Raw genomic sequence first — 17472 nt, 5'->3', positions numbered from 1 at the left:
CCCCCATTGTAGAGAAAATCATTCATTCATTATTTACTCATTCATTCAAAAAATTTTTACAGAATGACTTCTGTGTAGGAAGCACTGAGAATTTGCCTTTGTGGAAGCTAGAGAGGTGGGGAAGGTCTCAATTTTCTACCTCTTCCTGTAGCCACACACTTCACAACCTGTCTTGAGAGGTGAAATCTATTCACCTACTCTCTGAACTTGCACTGGTCTTGTGATTTTGGGCAATAGAAGGTAGAAGTTCCCACGCCTGGACATATACCCAGAGAAAAACATAATTCGAAAAGACATACGCACCCCAATGTTCATTGCAGCACTATTTACAATAGCCAGGAAATGAAAGAAACCTAAATGTTCATCAACAGAGGAATGGATAAAGAAGATGTGGTACATATATACAATGGAATATTACTCAGCCATAAACAGGAATGAAATCGTGTCATTTGTAGATACGTGGATGGACCTAGAGACTGTCATACAGAGTAAAGTAAGTCAGAAAGAGAGAAACAAATATTGTATATTAATGCATATATGTGGAATCTAGAAAAATGGTATAGATGATCTTATTTGCAAAGCAGAGATAGAGACACAGATGTAGAGAACAAATGTATGGATACCAAGGGGGAAAGGGGGAGGTAGGATGAATTGGGAGATTGGGATTGACATATATACACTATTGATACTATGTATAAAATAGATAACTGATGAGAACCTACTGTATAACACAGGGAACACTACTCAATACTCTCTGGTGATGTAAATGGGAAGGAAATCCAAAAAAGAGAGGATATATGTATATGTATAGCTGTTTCACTTTGCTGTACCATAGAAACTAACACAACATTGTAAAGCAACTATACTCCATTAAAAAAAAAAAAAAAAAAGGAAAGAAAGTAGAAGAAGTGACACTGTGACAATTCTGAATCTAGGCCTTGAGACGCTATGTGAGATTCCATTCTTTCTTGTCCCTCTGCCTTTATCATGAGAATATGCTTGAGCCAGTCTAAAGTGGAATCAGCCCAGTCATCCCAACTGAGACTCTGGACAATAGGCTGCCTAGTTAACTCACAGATGTCCACAGACACATGAATGTGCCCAGCCAAGCTTATCTCTGATCAGCAGAATTGTCCTGCTCACCCAGAGGCTCATGAGCAAGAAACTGAATGTTCATGCTCGATGCCACTGTAGTTTCATGGTTGTTTGTCATACAGCATTGCCATGCAAATAGATCACTAAGGCTTTGCTATATTTGATGAATTCAGGCCAGGATTTCCTGGGGGAATTATTCTTTATTCTTCTGTGAAGAATATAAGTAAGGAATAAACATTAATAGGGAAGATGAAAGAAGCAAAGAACATTATAGGTAGACAAAACAGATGCACAACTGGTGACAGCTGTAAGGGGCTAGGGTAGCTAGACCACTAGTGTCAATGGGAGTGTGGTAGAAAAGCTGGAGATGAAGGTCACATCTATAGGGTCTGATAGGTCTTTTATGTTGCTTTATGTTTAATCTGAGAATAATGAAGAGCTTTAAGAAGAGAGAGAACATGACAAGATGTGTTCAGCTCCAATGTACAGAACAGGGGTAAAAGTAAGACCTCCTGGGAGGGGTTATGAGAAAAGTGGTGGTTTTTGGTTTAGGACAAGGCAACAAGTCATCAGCCCAAACCTGGTGACTCATGATGATAACATTCTGATGAGTCTTCACATCTTTCTAAATTACTTTCCCTCCACCTTGAAAGGCAGCATGGGTGTGTTAACCCCATACTCTTAATGTATCCCTCCCCCTGTCTTTCCCCTTTGGTAACCATAAGTTTGTTTTTAATGTCTGTGACTCTATTTCTGCTTGTAAATAGGTTATTTTGTACCATTTTTAAGATTCCACATATAAGTGATATCCTATGGTATTTGTCTTTCTCTGTCTGACTTACTTCACGTAGTATGATAATCTGTAGGTCCATCTGTGTTGCTAAAACTGGCAACATTTTAACCTTTTTTATGGCCGAGCAATGGAAAATAATCTGAAAAAAATATATATATATATATAAATGAATTGCTTTGCTGTACACCTGAAACTAACACAATATTGTAAATCAACTATACTTCAATTCAAAAAAAAAGCATGGATGTGGAATCAGATGTGCCTGGGTCTCCTGTCTGCTCCACAGATGAGCTTCACTTCTTTAAGGTAGCATACTCAAAACCCCTCTACATGCTAGTATTCTGTAGAGGATTTTTGCATCTATATTCATCAGTGATATTGGCCTGTAATTTTCCTTTTTATGTGACATCTTTGTCTGGTTTTGGTAACAGGGTGATGGTGACCTTGTAGAATGAGTTTCAGAGTGTTCCTCCCTCTGCAATATTTTGGAAAAGTTTGAGAAAGATAGGTGTTAGCTCTTCTCTAAATTTTTTTTTTTTTTTTTTTTCCGGTAAGCGGGCCTCTCACTGCCGTGGCCTCTCCCGCTGCGGAGCACAGGCTCCGGACGCGCAGGCTCAGCGGCCATGGCTCACGCGCCCAGCCGCTCCACGGCATGTGGGATCTTCCCGGACCGGGGCACGAACCCGTGTCCCCTGCATCGGCAGGCAGACTCTCAACCACTGCGCCACCAGGGAAGCCCTTCTCTAAATATTTGACAGAATTCGGCTGTGAAGCTATCTGTGGCTGGGCTTTTGTTTGTTGGAAGATTTTTAATCACAGTTTCAATTTCAGTGCTTGGATAGGTCTGTTTATATTTTCTATTTCTTCAGTCTCGGAATGTTGTGCTTCTCTAAGAATTTGTCCATTTCTTCCAGGTTGTCCACTTTATGGGCATATAGTTACTTGTAGTAATCTCTCATGATCCTTTGTATTTCTGCAGTGTCACTTGTTACTTCTCCTTTTTCATTTCTAATTCTGTTGATTTCAGTTGTCCCCTTTTTTTTTTTTTTTTTTTTTTTTTTTTTTGCGGTACACGGACCTTTCACTGTTGTGGCCTCTCCCGTCGCAGAGCACAGGCTCTGGACGCACAGGCTCAGCTGCCATGGCTCACGGGCCCAGCTGCTCCGTGGCATGTGGGAGCTTCCCATACCTGGGCACAAACCCGTGTCCCCTGCATTGGCAGGTGGACTCTCAACCACTGCACCACTAGGGAAGCCCCCTTTTTTTCTTGATGAGTGTGGCTAATGGTTTATCAGTTTTGTCTATCTTCTCAAAAAAACAGCTTTTAGTTTTATTGATCTTTTCTATTGTTTCCTTCATTTCTTTTTCATTTATTTCTGATCTAATCTTTATGATTTCTTTCCTTCTGCTAACTTTGGGTTTCTTTTTGTTGTTCTTTCTCTTATTGCCTTAGATGTAAGGTTAGGTTATTTGAAATTTTTCTTGTTTCTTGAGGTAGGATTGGATTGCTACAAACTTCCCTCTTAGAAGTGCTTTTGCTGCATCCCTGCAGCAAAATGATGCTGCAGGTAAAAATGATGGGATGCTCAATATCACTAATCATTAGAGAAATGCAAATCAAAACTACAATTTGGTATCACCTCACACTGGTCAGAATGGCCACATAAGAATATCTACAAACAATAAATGCTGGAGAGGGTGTGGAGAAAAGGGAACCCTCTTGCACTGTTGGTGGGTATGTAAATTGATACAGCCACTATGGAGAACAGTATGGAGGTTCCTTAAAAAAATAGAACTACCATATGACCCAGCAATCCCACTACTGAGCATATACCTTGAGAAAACCATAATTGAAAAAGAGACATGTACCACAATGTTCATTGCAGCACTATTTACAATAGCCAGGACATGGAAGCAACCTAAATTTCCATCGACAGATGAATGGATAAAGAAGATGTGGCACATATATACAATGGAATATTACTCAGCCATAAAAAGAAACAAAACTGAGTTATTTGTAGTGAGTTAGATGGACCTAGAGTCTGTCATACAGAGTGAAGTAAGTCAGAAAGAGAAAAACAGATACCATACGTTAACACATTCATATAGAATCTATAAAAAAAAAAAAGGTTCTGATGGACGTAGGGGCAGGACAGGAAAAAAGATGCAAATGTAACAAATGGACTTGAGGACAAGGGGAGGGGGAAGGGTAAGCTGGGACAAGTGAGAGTAGCATGAACATATATACACTACCAAATGTAAAATAGATAGCTAGTGGGAAGCAGCCGCATAGCACAGGGAGATCAATTCTGTGCTTTGTGACCACCTAGAGGGGTGAGATAGGGAGGGTGGGAGGGAGATGCAAGAGGGAGGGGATATGGGGATATACATATACGTATAGCTGATTCACTTTGTTATACAGAAGAAACTAACACAACATTGTAAAGCAATTATACTACAATAATGATGTAAAAAAACCCACAAAAAACCTCTACAAATCCCCTTTCCCAGCATACCTCTACATGGATCCTCCAATCTGCTCGTTTCTTTATTTGAAATGACTCTTCTTTCTCCCATTTATGCTCATTTTGCTTTCCAGATAATGTAATATTTGGCTCACTTGTAAACTATAAGGTAAAACAAGTCATTAGTTGTTAGTACCCTGGCTGACGCCACACCTTCTCTGCGAAGCCATTTGTGATTATTCCAAATCACTCTCCTCTAGTGTTCTATAGTTTCTCCCCACTAGACAATTAACACCATAATGTGTTATGTCCATGAGGATGCTTGTGGCTGCAAATAACAGATCACCTTTAAAAAGTGACTTAACAATACAATGTTTTGTTATATCACTTAAGCAGAATATGGAAGTAGCCAGATTCATATTGGATCAACACAATCAAGTCTGTAGGTCAAGGTCTTTGTCATCGTTTTGGCCTCTCCTCTTAGTTGCAACATGTCTGCAACACTCTCTTATCTATTGGCCAAAACTGTGTCATATGCAAAACCACAGGTCAATATCTGGCAAGGGGAATGGAATTTCCCAGACTGGCTTGGTCCCACCATTACTCAATCCCTCAGCTGGATACACTGGGAATCTGTCAGAGGTAAATGGCTGATGAGTAGGCAGCCAGTAGCGACTACTGCTCATTGCTTAATGATCTTTTGTATCTGATCCTCATCTACCTGTGTGCTTCTCTGCAGTTTTAACCCCAACCATGGCAATTTCCTACAGCTCTCTGATTATACACTGGTTTATTTCTTCGCACCTTAGTACACACTCTTTTCTCTATTTGAAATGTCAATCCTTGGTCCATTTCTAGACAAATGTTTGACTTATAAAGCTTTCTAGAATCATCACTTTGTTGGTAAAGCTCTCACTGAACTCCACATCCATGTGCACAGTTAATCACTCTCTTCTTGGTCTTACTTCTTTTTCTTGTATATACTTGCATCTTTATATGTATTGTACTGCACTATGATTTACTTATATGTCGATCCCCACTCCCCTCCACCAGGACTCATTGCCCTTGCTTAGTACATAGTATGGTTTAAATTAAAGGACACTACATGGTACTGAATCTAAAGTACCACAAAGCTTAGTCTTACAATGTACCAGGGGACTTCATGGAGGTGTCCTTTCTACTTGCTGTCAAAGAACAAATGTTATAGTTATCCACAATTCAAAGCACTTGGTATGGTGCTAGAATATGCACAACTTACCAGAACATACTTTTCCATTGATGGATGTTTAAATACCAAACAGGGAAAGAAAGATAACTACATAGAAAGCAAAATGGACAGTGTGCTTCCACACCAGCTGAGTATGTTATTATCATTGTTTTTCTTCTCATTTTTATTGGAGTATAATTATTTCACAACCTTGTGTTACTTTCTGCTGTATAACAAAGTGAATCAGTTATATGTATACATATATCCCATATGTCTTCCCTCTTGCACCTCCGTCCCTCCCACCCTCCCAGTCCCACCCCTCTAGGTGGTCATAAAGCACAGAGCTGACCTCCCTGTGCTATGCGGCTACTTCCTACTAGCTATCTATTTTACATTTGGTAGCGTATATATGTACATGCCACTCTCTCACTTTGTCCCAGCCTACCCTTTCCCCTCTCCATATCCTCAAGTCCATTCTCTAGTAGGTCTGTGTCTTTATTCCCATCCTGCCCCTAGGTTCTTAACCATTTTTTTTATTCCATATATATGTGTTAGCATACAATATTTGTTTTTCTCTTTCTGACTTACTTCACTCTGTATGACAGACTCTAGGTCCATCCACCTCACTACAAATAACTCAACTTTGTTTCTTTTTATGGCTGAGTAATACTCCATTGTATATATGTGTCACATCTTCTTTATCCATTCATCTGTCGATGGACATTTAGGTTGCTTCCATGTCCTGGCTATTGTAAATAGAGCTGCAATGAACATTGTGGTACATGACTCTTTTTGAATTATGGTTTTCCCAGGGAATATGTCCAGCAGTGGTGTTGCAGGGTCATATTGTAGTTCTATTTTTAGGTTTTTAAGGAACCTCCATACTGTTCTCCATAGTGGCTGTATCAATTTACATTGCCACCAACAGTGCAGGAGGGTTCCCTTTTCTCCACACCCTCTCCAGCATGTATGTTTGTAGATTTTTTTATTATGGCCATTCTGACCAGTGTGAGGTGATACCACATTGTAGTTTTGATTTCCATTTCTCTAACAATTAGTGATCTTGAGCATCCTTTCATGTGTTTGTTGGAAATCTTTATATCTTCTTTGGAGGAATGTCTATTTAGAGCTGCCCATTTTTGGACTGTGTTGTTTGTTTATTTGATATTGAACTGCATGAGGGGCTTGTATATTTTGGAGATTAATCCTTTGTCAGTTGCTTCATTTGCAAATATTTTCTCCCATTCTGAGGGTTGTTTTTTATCTTGTTTATGGTTTCCTTTGTTGTGCAAAAGCTTTTAAGTTTCATTAGGTTCTATTTCTTTATTTTTGTTTTCATTTCCATTTCTCTAGGAGTTGGGTCAAAAAGGATCTTGCTGTGCTTTATGTCATGGAGTGTTCTGCCTATGCTTTTCTCTAAGAGTTTTAAAGTGTCTGGCCTTACATTTAGGTCTTTAACCCATTTTGAGCTTATTTTTGTGTATGGTATTACAGAGTGTTCTAATTGCATTCTTTCCCATGTAGCCATCCAGTTTTCCCAGCACCACTTATTGAAGAGGCTTTCTTTTCTCCACCATATATTCTTGCCTCCTTTATCAAAGATAAAGGTGACCATATGTGTGTGGGTTTCACTCTGGGCTTTCTATCCTGTTCCATTGATCTATACTCCTGTTTTTGTGCCAGTACCATACAGTCTTGATTACTGTAGTTTGTACTACAGTCTGATGTCCAGGAGCCTGATTCCTCCAGCTCTGTTTTCCTTTCTCAACATTGCTTTGGCTATTTGGGGTCTTTTGTGTTTCCATACAAATTGTGAAATTTTTTGTTCTAGTTTTGTGAAAAATGCCATTGGTAGTTTGATAGGGATTGCATTGAATCTGTAGATTGCTTTGGGTAGTATAGTCATTTTCACAATGTTACTTCTTCCAATCCAAGAACATGGTATATCTCTCCATCTGTTTGTATCATCTGTAATTTCTTTCATCAGTGTTTTATAGTTTTCTGCATACAGGTCTTTTGTCTCCTTAGGTAGGTTTATTCCTAGGTATTTTATTCTTTTTGTTGCAGTTGTAAATGGGAGTGTTTCTTTCATTTCTCTTTCAGATTTTTCATCATTAGTGTACAGGAATGCAAGAGATTTCTGTGCATTAATTTTGTATCCTGCTACTTTACCAAATTCATTGATGAGCTGTAGTAGTTTTCTGGTAGCATCTTTAGATTCTCTATGTATAGTATCATGTGACAGTTTTACTTCTTCTTTTCCAATTTGGATTCCTTTTATTTCTATTTCTTCTCTGATTGCTGTGGCTAAAACTTCCAAAACTATGTTGAATAATAGTGGTGAGAGTGGGCAACCTTGTCTTGTTCCTGATCTTATTGGAAATGGTTTCATTTTTTCACCTTTGAGGATGATGTGGCTGTGGGTTTGTCATACGTGGCCTTTATTATGTTGAGGTAACTTACCTCTATGGCTACTTTCTGAGGGGTTTTTATCATGAATGGGTGCTGAATTTTGTTGAAAGTTTTTTCTGCATCTGTTGAAATGATCATATGGTTTTTATCCTTCAGTTTATTAATATGCTGTATCACATTGATTGATTTGTCTATACTGAAGAATCCTTGCATTCCTGGAATAAACCCCACCTGATCATGGTGTATGATCCTTTTAATGTGCTGTTGGATTCTGTCTGCTAGAATTTTGCTGAGGATTTTTGCATATATGTTCATCAGTGATATTGGCCTGTAGTTTTCTCTGTTTGTGACATCTTTGTTTGGTTTTCTATCAGGGTGATTGGGGCCTCGGAGAATGAGTTTGGGAGTGTTCCCCCTCTGCTATATTTTGGAAGAGTTTGAGAAGGACTGGTTTTAGCTCTTCTCTAAATGTCTGAAGAATTCACCTGTGAAGCCATCTAGTTCTGGGGTTTTAGTTGCTGGAAGTTTTTTAATCACAGTTTCAGTTTCAGTGCTTGTGATTGGCCTGATATGTTTTCTATTTATTCCTGCTTCAGTCTCAGATGGTTGTGCTTTCCTAAGAATGTGTCCATTTCTTCCAGATTGTCCATTTTATTGGCATAGAGTTGCTTGTAGTAATCTCTATGATCTTTTATATTTCTGCAGTGTCAGTTGTTACTTCTCCTTTTTCATTTCTAATTCTATTGATTTGAGTCTTCTCCCTTTTTTCCTGATGAGTCTGGCTAATGGTTTATCAAGTTTGTTTATCTTCTCAAAGAACCAGCTTTTAGTTTTATTGATCTTTGCCATCGTTTCCTTCATTTCTTTTTCATTTATTTCTGATCTGATCTTTATGATTTCTTTCCTTCTCCTAACTTTGGTGTTTTTTTCTTCTTTCTCTAATTGCTTTAGGGGTAAGGTTAGGTTGTTTATTTGAGATGTTTCCTGTTTCTTGTGGTAGGATTGTATTGCTATAAACTTCCCTCGTAAAATTGTTTTTGTCTCATTTCATAGGTTTTGGGTCATTGTGTTTTCATTGTCGTTTTTCTCTAGGTATTTTTTGATTACCTCTTTGATTTCCTCAGTGATCTCTTAGTTATTTAGTAGTGTATTATCTATCTTCCATGTGTTTGTAGTTTTTACAGCTTTTTTTCCTGTAATTGATATCTCTTCTCATAGCACTGTGGTCAGAAAAGATACTTGAAAATTTTTCAATTTTTTAAAATTTACCAGGTCTTGATTTGTGACCCAAGATATGATCTATCCTGGAGAATATTCCATGAGCACTTGACAAGAAAGTGAATTCTTTTGTTTCTGTTTGGAATGTCCTATAAATATCAATAAAGTCCATTTTGTTTAATGTGTCATTTGATGCTTGTGTTTCCTTGTTTATTTTCATTTTGGATGATCTGTCCATTGGTGAAAGTGGGGTGTTAGTGTCCCCTACTATGATTGTGTTACTGTTGATTTTCCCTTTTATAGCTGTTAGCAGTTGCCTTATGTATTGAAGTGCTCCTGTGTTGAGTGCATAAATATGTATAATTGTTATATCTTCTTCTTAGATTGACCTCTTGAACATTATGTAGTGTCCTTCTTTGTCTGTTGTAATAGTCTTTATTTTAAAGTCTATTTTGTCTGGTATGAGAATTGGTACTCCAGCTTTCTTCTGATTTACAGTTGCAGGGAATAACATTTTCCATACCCTCACTTTCTGTCTGTATGCGTTCCCTAGGTCTCAAGTGTGTTTCCTGTAGACAGCACATATACAGGTCTCGTTTTTGTATCCATTCAGCCAATCTAAGTCTTTTAGTTGGAGCATTTAATCCATTTACATTTAAGGTAATTATCAATATGTATGTTCCTGTTACCATTCTCTGAGTTGTTTTGGGTTTGTTATTGTAGCTCGTTTCTTTCTCTTGTGTTTTCTGCCTAGAGAAGTTCCTTTAGCATTTGTTGTAAAGCTGGTTTGTTGGTGCTGAATTCTCTTAGCTTTTGCTTGTCTGTAAATGTTTTAATTTCTCTGTTGAATCTGAATGAGATCCTTGCTGGGTAGAATAATCTTGGTTGTAAGTTTTCCCCTTTCATCACTTTAAATATATCCTGCCACTCCCTTCTGGCTTGCAGAGTTTCTGCTGAAAGTTTAGCTGTTAACCTTATGGGGATTCCCTTGTATGTTATTTGTTGTTTTTCCCTTGCTTCTTTTAATATTTTTTCTTTTTACTTAATTGTTGATAATTAATATGTGTCTTGGTATGCTTCTCCTAGTATTTATCCTGTAAGGGACTCTCTGCGCTTCCTGGACTTCATTGACCACTTTTTTTCCCATATTAGGGAATTTTTTAAGTATAATCTTTTCAAATATTTTCTCAGTCCCTTTCTTTTTCTCTCCTTCTTCTGGGAACCCTATAATTCAAATGTTGGTTCCTTTAATGTTGTCCCAGAGGTCTCTGAGACTGTCCTCAAATCTTTTCAGTCTTTTTTCTTTATTCTGCTCTGCAGTAGTTATTTCCACTATTTTATCTTCCAGGTCACTTATCCATTCTTCTACCTCAGTTATTCTGCCATTGATTCTTTCTAGATAATTTTTATTTCATTTATTGTGTTGTTCATCATTGTTTGTTTGCTCTTTCGTTCTTCTAGATCCTTGTTAAATGGTTCATTTATTTTCTCCATTCTATTTCCAAGATTTTGCATCATCTTTACTATCATTGTTATGAATTCTTTTTCAGGTAGACTGCCTATTTCCTCTTCATTTGTTAGGTCCGGTGGGTTTTTGCCTTGCTCCTTCATCTGCTGTGTCTTTCTCTGTGCTCTCAGTTTGCTTAAATTACTGTGTTTTGGGTCTCCTTTTCACAGGCTGCAGGTTCGTAGTTTTCATTGTTTTGTGGGTCTGACCCCAGTACTTAAGATTGGTTCAGCATATTGTGTAGGCGTCCCGGTGGAGGGACTAGTACCTGTATTCTGGTGGATGAACTGGATCTTGCCTTTCTGGTGGGCAAGACTGTGTCCAGTGGTGTGTTTTGGGGTGTCTGTGACCTTATTATGATCTTAGGCAGCCTCTATGCTAATGGGTGGGGTTGTGTTCCTGTCTTGTTAGTTGTTTGGCATAGGTTGTCCAGCACTGTAGCTTGGTGGTTGTTGAGTGGAGGTGGGTCTTAGCGTTGAGATGGAGATCTCTTGGAGAGCTTTCTCCATTTGATAATATGTGGAGCTATGAGGTCTCTGGTGGACCAATGTCCTAAACTCAGCTGTCCAACCTCTGAGGCTCAGGTCTGACCCTGGACCAGAGCACCAATACTCTGTCAGCCACATGGCTCAGAAGAAAAGGGAGAAAAAAAGAAAGAAAGGAAGAAAAAAATAAAATAAAGTTATTAAAATAAAAAATTAAAAATATATTATTAAAAATAAAAAATGTTTAAAAGTAATTACAAAAAGGGGATTCCCTGGTGGCGCAGTGGTTGAGAGTCTGTCTGCCAATGCAGGGGACGCAGGTTTGTGCCCCGGTCCGGGAGGATCCCACATGTCACAGAGTGGCTGGGCCCGTGAGCCACAGCTGCTGAGCCTGCACATCCGGAGCCTGTGCTCTGCAATGGGGGAGGCCACAACAGTGAGAGGCTCACATACCGCAAAAAAAAAAAAAGTAATAAAAAAAGAAAAGAAGAGAGCAACCAAACCAAAAAACAAATCCATCAATGATAGCAAATGATAAAAAGTATACTTAAAAAAAAAATAATGGACAGATGGAACCCTAGGACAAATGATAAACAGCAAAGCTATATAGACAAAATCACACAGAGAAGCATATACATACATGTTCACAAAAAGAGAAAAAGGAAAAAATATATATATATCTTTTGGGAAGTCTGTGGTCTTCTGCCAGCATTCAATTAGTGTTCTGTAGGAATTATTCCACATGTAGATGTATTTCTGATGTATTTGTAAGGAAGAAGGTGATCTTCAAGTCTTACTCATCCACCATCTTGAAGGTCTCCTCGATGTGCCTGCTTTTTCAAGGACTGAGGGAGACAAATGAAACTGAAGTTCCAGAGAGCAAAAAAGAGCAGCAAAAGGGGGTACTGGAGAATATTCAAAGTCCGAGTGCTCACACAGCCTTCTGGGGAATGGGGATTTTATTCTGAGCACCATGAATCTGTCTCTTCTGCAAATGAAGGAGAGTCACAATCTAGATTCAGTAATTTGTTAACATTTTGTGACATTTGCTCTGTATCTCTCTTTTGAGGTAACCTTTTGGTTTTTTCTTTTTCTGAATCATTTGAAAGCAAGATGTAGCCATTATGACATTTTCCCATTAAATCCTTTGGTGTGTATGTCACAGAGCAAAGGATATTATTCTTCTACATAAGCACAGTATTGCCATCATATGCAGTTGTTCCCCCACATGTTCTTTATAGATGTTCCCCCACTCTCTATGATCATGTATTTCATTGGGTTTTCTAGTTTCAATCTTCTTTAAAAAAAACTTTTACAACACTGACATTTTCAAAGCATCCATTATGATTGTAATAGAATGTCCCATAGTCTAGATATTTCTAATGTTTTCTTATAATTAGCTTCAGATAAAACATTTTGGCAAGAATAATGCATAAATAATGTTATGGAAATCGGGATAGTTTGGAGAGTGGAATATGCTCTATTGGTCATTATGCTGAGACAGCAGGTATAAACTGGGCTCTTGGCCACACTAATCATAGAACCCCACCTGCAGTCAAAGTGGCTAGTCCAGATACTGACACATCATCTAAACTGGGCCAATCAGAATCCTCCTCTGAAATAGTTTATATTGATCGGAATGGAACAGGATAGAAAGCCCAGAGAAAAACCCACGCACATATGGTCACCTTGTTTTTGATAAAGGAGGCAAGAATATACAATGGAGAAAAGACAGCCTCTTCAATAATTGGTGCTTGGAAAACTGGACAGTTACATGGAAAAGAATGAAATTAGAACAGTCCTTAACACCGTACACAAAAAACTCAAAATGGATTAAAGGGGCTTCCCTGGTGGCGCAGTGGTTGGGAGTCTGCCTGCTGATGCAGGGGACGCAGGTTCATGCCCTGGTCTGGGAGGATCCCACGTGCCGTGGAGTGGCTGGGCCCGTGAGCCATGGCTGCTGAGCCTGCATGTCCAGAGCCTGTGCTCCGCAACAGGAGAGGCCACAGCAGTGAGAGGCCCATGTACTGCCCAAAAAAAAACAAAAGCAAACAAAAAAAAGTGGATTAAAGACCTAAATATAAGGCCAGACACTATAAAACCCTTAGAGGAAAACAAAGGCAGAACACTCTTTGACATAAATCACAGCAAGATCCTTTTTGACCCAACTCCTAGAGAAATGGAAATGAAAACAAAAAATAAACAAATGGGACCTAATGAAACTTAAAAGCTTTTGCACAGCAAAGGAAAACATAAACAAGACGAAAAGACAACCCTCAGAATGGGAGAAAATATTTGCAAATGAAGCAACTGACAAAGGATTAATCTCCAGAATTCACAAACAGTTCATGCAGCTCAATATCAAAAAAAAAAAAAAAAAACCCAATCCAAAAATGGGCAGAACTAAATAGACATTTCTCCAAAGAAGACATACAGATTGCCAACAAACACATGAAAGGATGCTCAACATCACTAATCATTAGAGAAATGCAAGTCAAAACTACCCTGAGTTATCACCTCACACTGGTCAGAATGGTCATCTTCAAAAAATCTACAAACAATAAATCCTCGAGAGGGTATGGAGAAAAGGGAACCCTCTTGCACTGTCGGTGGGAATGTAAATTGATACAGCCACTATGGAGAACAGTATGGAGGTTCCTTAAAAAACTAAAAACAGAATTACCATATGACCCAGCAATCCCACTATGGAGCATATACCCTGAGAAAACCATAATTCAAAAAGAGTCATGTACCACAATGTTCATTGCAGCACTATTTACAATAGCCAGGACATGGAAGCAACCTAAGGGTCCATCGACAGATGAATGGATAAAGAAGATGTGGCACATTTATACAATGGAATATTACTCAGCCATAAAAAGAAACAAAATTGAGTTATTTGTAGTGAGGTGAATGGACCTAGGGTTTGTCATACAGATTGCAGTAAGTCAGAAAGAGAAAAACAAATACTGTATGTTGACACATATATATGGAATCTTAAAAAAAAAAAGTTCTGAAGAACCTAGGGGCAGGACAGGAATAAAGACGCAGACATAGAGAATGGACTTGAGGACATGGGGAAGGGGAAGGAGAAGTTGGGATGAAGTGAGAGAGTGGCATGGACTAATACATACTACCAAATATAAAATAGATATCTAGTGGGAAGCAGCCGCATAGCACAGGGAGATCAGCTCAGTGCTTTGTGACCACCTAGAGGGGTGAGATAGGGAAGGTGGGAGGGAGACGCAAGAGGGAGGATATATGGAGATGTATGTATATGTATATGTATAGCTGATTCACTTTGCTATGAAGCAGAAACTAACACACCATTATAAAGCAATTATACTCTAATGAAATTGTTTAAAAAAAATTAGAGTGAATATTGAGTAAATATTTTTCAGTTCTTCTTCGTGCATAAATGTAAGTTTAATTATATAATTAAAGTAAGGAGGTAGTTATAGAAAAATGAAATAATAGTTTAAATATGCTTTAATATTTTTAAACAAGAAAAAATACATACTTTGTCTCTTTTTGTCCTTCTAGTGAGTTTTTTTTTTTCAATAATATCATAGCCATTGCAATAGGAAACAGAAATATATCTCTCTTGTCAAAGATCTTACAATTCTTGGTACTAATGTTCCTTGTTGGGAGAATCTAAACCATATTCTGTTTATTTTTACAAGTAAAATAGATAACTAATAAGGACCTACTGTATAGGTACTCTACTCAGTACTTTGTAATGACCTATATGGGAAAAGAATCTAAAAAAGAGGGGATATATGTATACATATAACTGATACACTTTGCTGTACAGCAGAAACTGATACAACATTTTAAATCAACTATATTCTAAAAAATTTTTTTTAACATTTTAATAGTTCATTTGAAACCTTTAATAATAATTTTATTGATATGGGAACTACTAATTTTCATATTTTTCCACATTGAACATTGTGTAAGCAAGGAAGATACAAGAGAGTCTTTGGGATTTTTTATTCTTTGTCAGTGTAGGTTCAGATCAATAGAATTACAATATTTTTTTCCTTAAGAAATGACTGATTTTTAAATTTTTTGCAGCCTGAACTCTCACACTGCCTCTTTAGTGGGCCATTTTCTTTCCTGTCCCTGGGCCACTGCATCCTCTTAGCTTGTAATGCCCTTTCCCTACATCTTCCTATGACAAACACCTCACTGTTTAGCTCTCAGTTCAAATCTAACCCCCTCAAGGATTTACTTAACAAGCGTATCTAAAATATTCACCTCCATAATTCTCTATCCCAACACCCTTTGATTTTTATTAGCCCAAATAATTTTTCACTCTCTGAAATCCCTTACTTACTTCCTGTTTACTATCTCTTTCCTTCCACTGGAATGTAATCTCCAAGAGGCAGAAATCACGATATCCTCAGCATGCTGAGCACATCATAGTAAGGCCATAAATATCTGCTGAATGAATGAATGGATTTTGAAATTTATTATATTATTTTACCTTACCACCAACATGGTATGAATCCATCATTCTACCTTTTCAAAGTCCAACATTGAAAAAAGGCTAATATTTATAGATGGTTATTTGTATTTGTTTTTGGGGAGTATTGACCATGCAGAACATTTTTACACATTGTATTAGGGCTTACATTTACTCTTGCATGGTAAAGTGAAATGGAACCTGACCTGGTCAAAACAGTGAGTTCAGGTTTTGGTTTTATCCTTTACTAATTGTTCAAGCTTGCACAACCACTTAATCTTTCTAAGCCTCAGTTTCCTCATACGTAGGTTTTTAGATAACAATGCTTGATCTGCTCATTCCATAAGTTTTTATGTGGTGAAATTCGATAATGTATTTATGAAATCACTTTTAAATGGAATACGTAAGACCTTATTACAAAGTTAATGTACTAATTTATTGCCTAATGGACCAAAAGAGTTAATTGTTCTTCCAAAATTATCTAATTTATTTTCAGGTTGGGGAGAAATTTATGCAAGGTGCTACTAATAGATAATAATAACTCACTTGTTCCTCTATCACACCTTTCCTTAGGGGACTCAGAGAGCTTTAATCTATCTCATTAATCCTTAACAATGCCTCTGAATCATTGGACAACCTGATGATAAGCATTGTTCTCCTGATTTTTACCGCTGGAGTGAATGAGACACTGAGAGGTTGTGACTTTTTCAAAGTCACACAGACATCCATGAGGCTGCTGTGGAAAGGGGCTGAGAGCCCTGGCAGCATCCTGCCTGTAACCGACCTCAGTAGACAACGCCTAGCATGTATCATTACTAAGGACCAGTGGGAGTTACAAAGAACATGACAGGTATACTGTCCTCAATAAGCTTCAGTCGTGGAGGGAGAATAGGAACATAAAATGGCTAAGATGGAACAGAATTGAAATGTCATGAATTTTTTTTTTTTTTTTTTTTTGCGGTACGCAGGCCTCTCACTGTTGTGGCCTCTCTCGTTGCGGAGCACAGGCTCCGGATGCACAGGCTCAGCGGCCATGGCTCACGGGCCCAGCCACTCCGCGGCATGTGGGATCTTCCCAGACCGGGGCACGAACCCATGTCCCCTGCATTGGCAGGCGGACTCTCAACCACTGCGCCACCAGGGAAGCCCTGAATTATTTTTTAAATTTGTTCTGAAGTTTGAATGTGGGTAGATCTCATTAATTACATCAGAATAGACTTCATAGAAAAGATGACATTCCCCATAGGTCATAGAAAATCGATAAGTCTTGAAAGTAATAAAAATGGAAAGATATTAAGCAAATGAAACAGAATGAACAAAACATAAGATAAATTATGGAACACACCTGAGGAAAAGTAACTTTCCATTCTGAATAACTGGATATATGCAAATAGCATAGTGCCAGCTAGATACATATACCAAAAGCACCTCAAATATTATACTCTTTATTATTATTATAAGTAGTTACAATAATTATTGATTCACAGCTATCATCATACTTAAAATCATTTTTATTATTAATAGTCATCAAACATTAAAGGGGGTAGTAAGTAAATAAGGTGCTGTGATCCATTGAAGTGTTTGAATACCTCCCCTTCTCTCTTTTATCAGAGTATACTTCTCTACCCAGACCTCCAACTTAGGATTCAGCCATGGGGTTTTCTTTGGCAAATAGAACATAATCAGATGTGACTGAAACTGTGGGTTTGAATATACTTACATGATTTGGCTTGCTTCTTGCCATAAAACTGACAAAAGAGAGAAAGCCCTGAGGGGAGCTTCTGTTCTAAGGATGAGGGACATTTTGAATAGATCTGGACTT

The sequence above is a fragment of the Phocoena phocoena genome, chromosome 4, assembly GCF_963924675.1.
Source record: "Phocoena phocoena chromosome 4, mPhoPho1.1, whole genome shotgun sequence".
Taxonomy (NCBI): domain Eukaryota; kingdom Metazoa; phylum Chordata; class Mammalia; order Artiodactyla; family Phocoenidae; genus Phocoena; species Phocoena phocoena.
Note: the sequence above shows the minus strand (reverse complement) of the source record.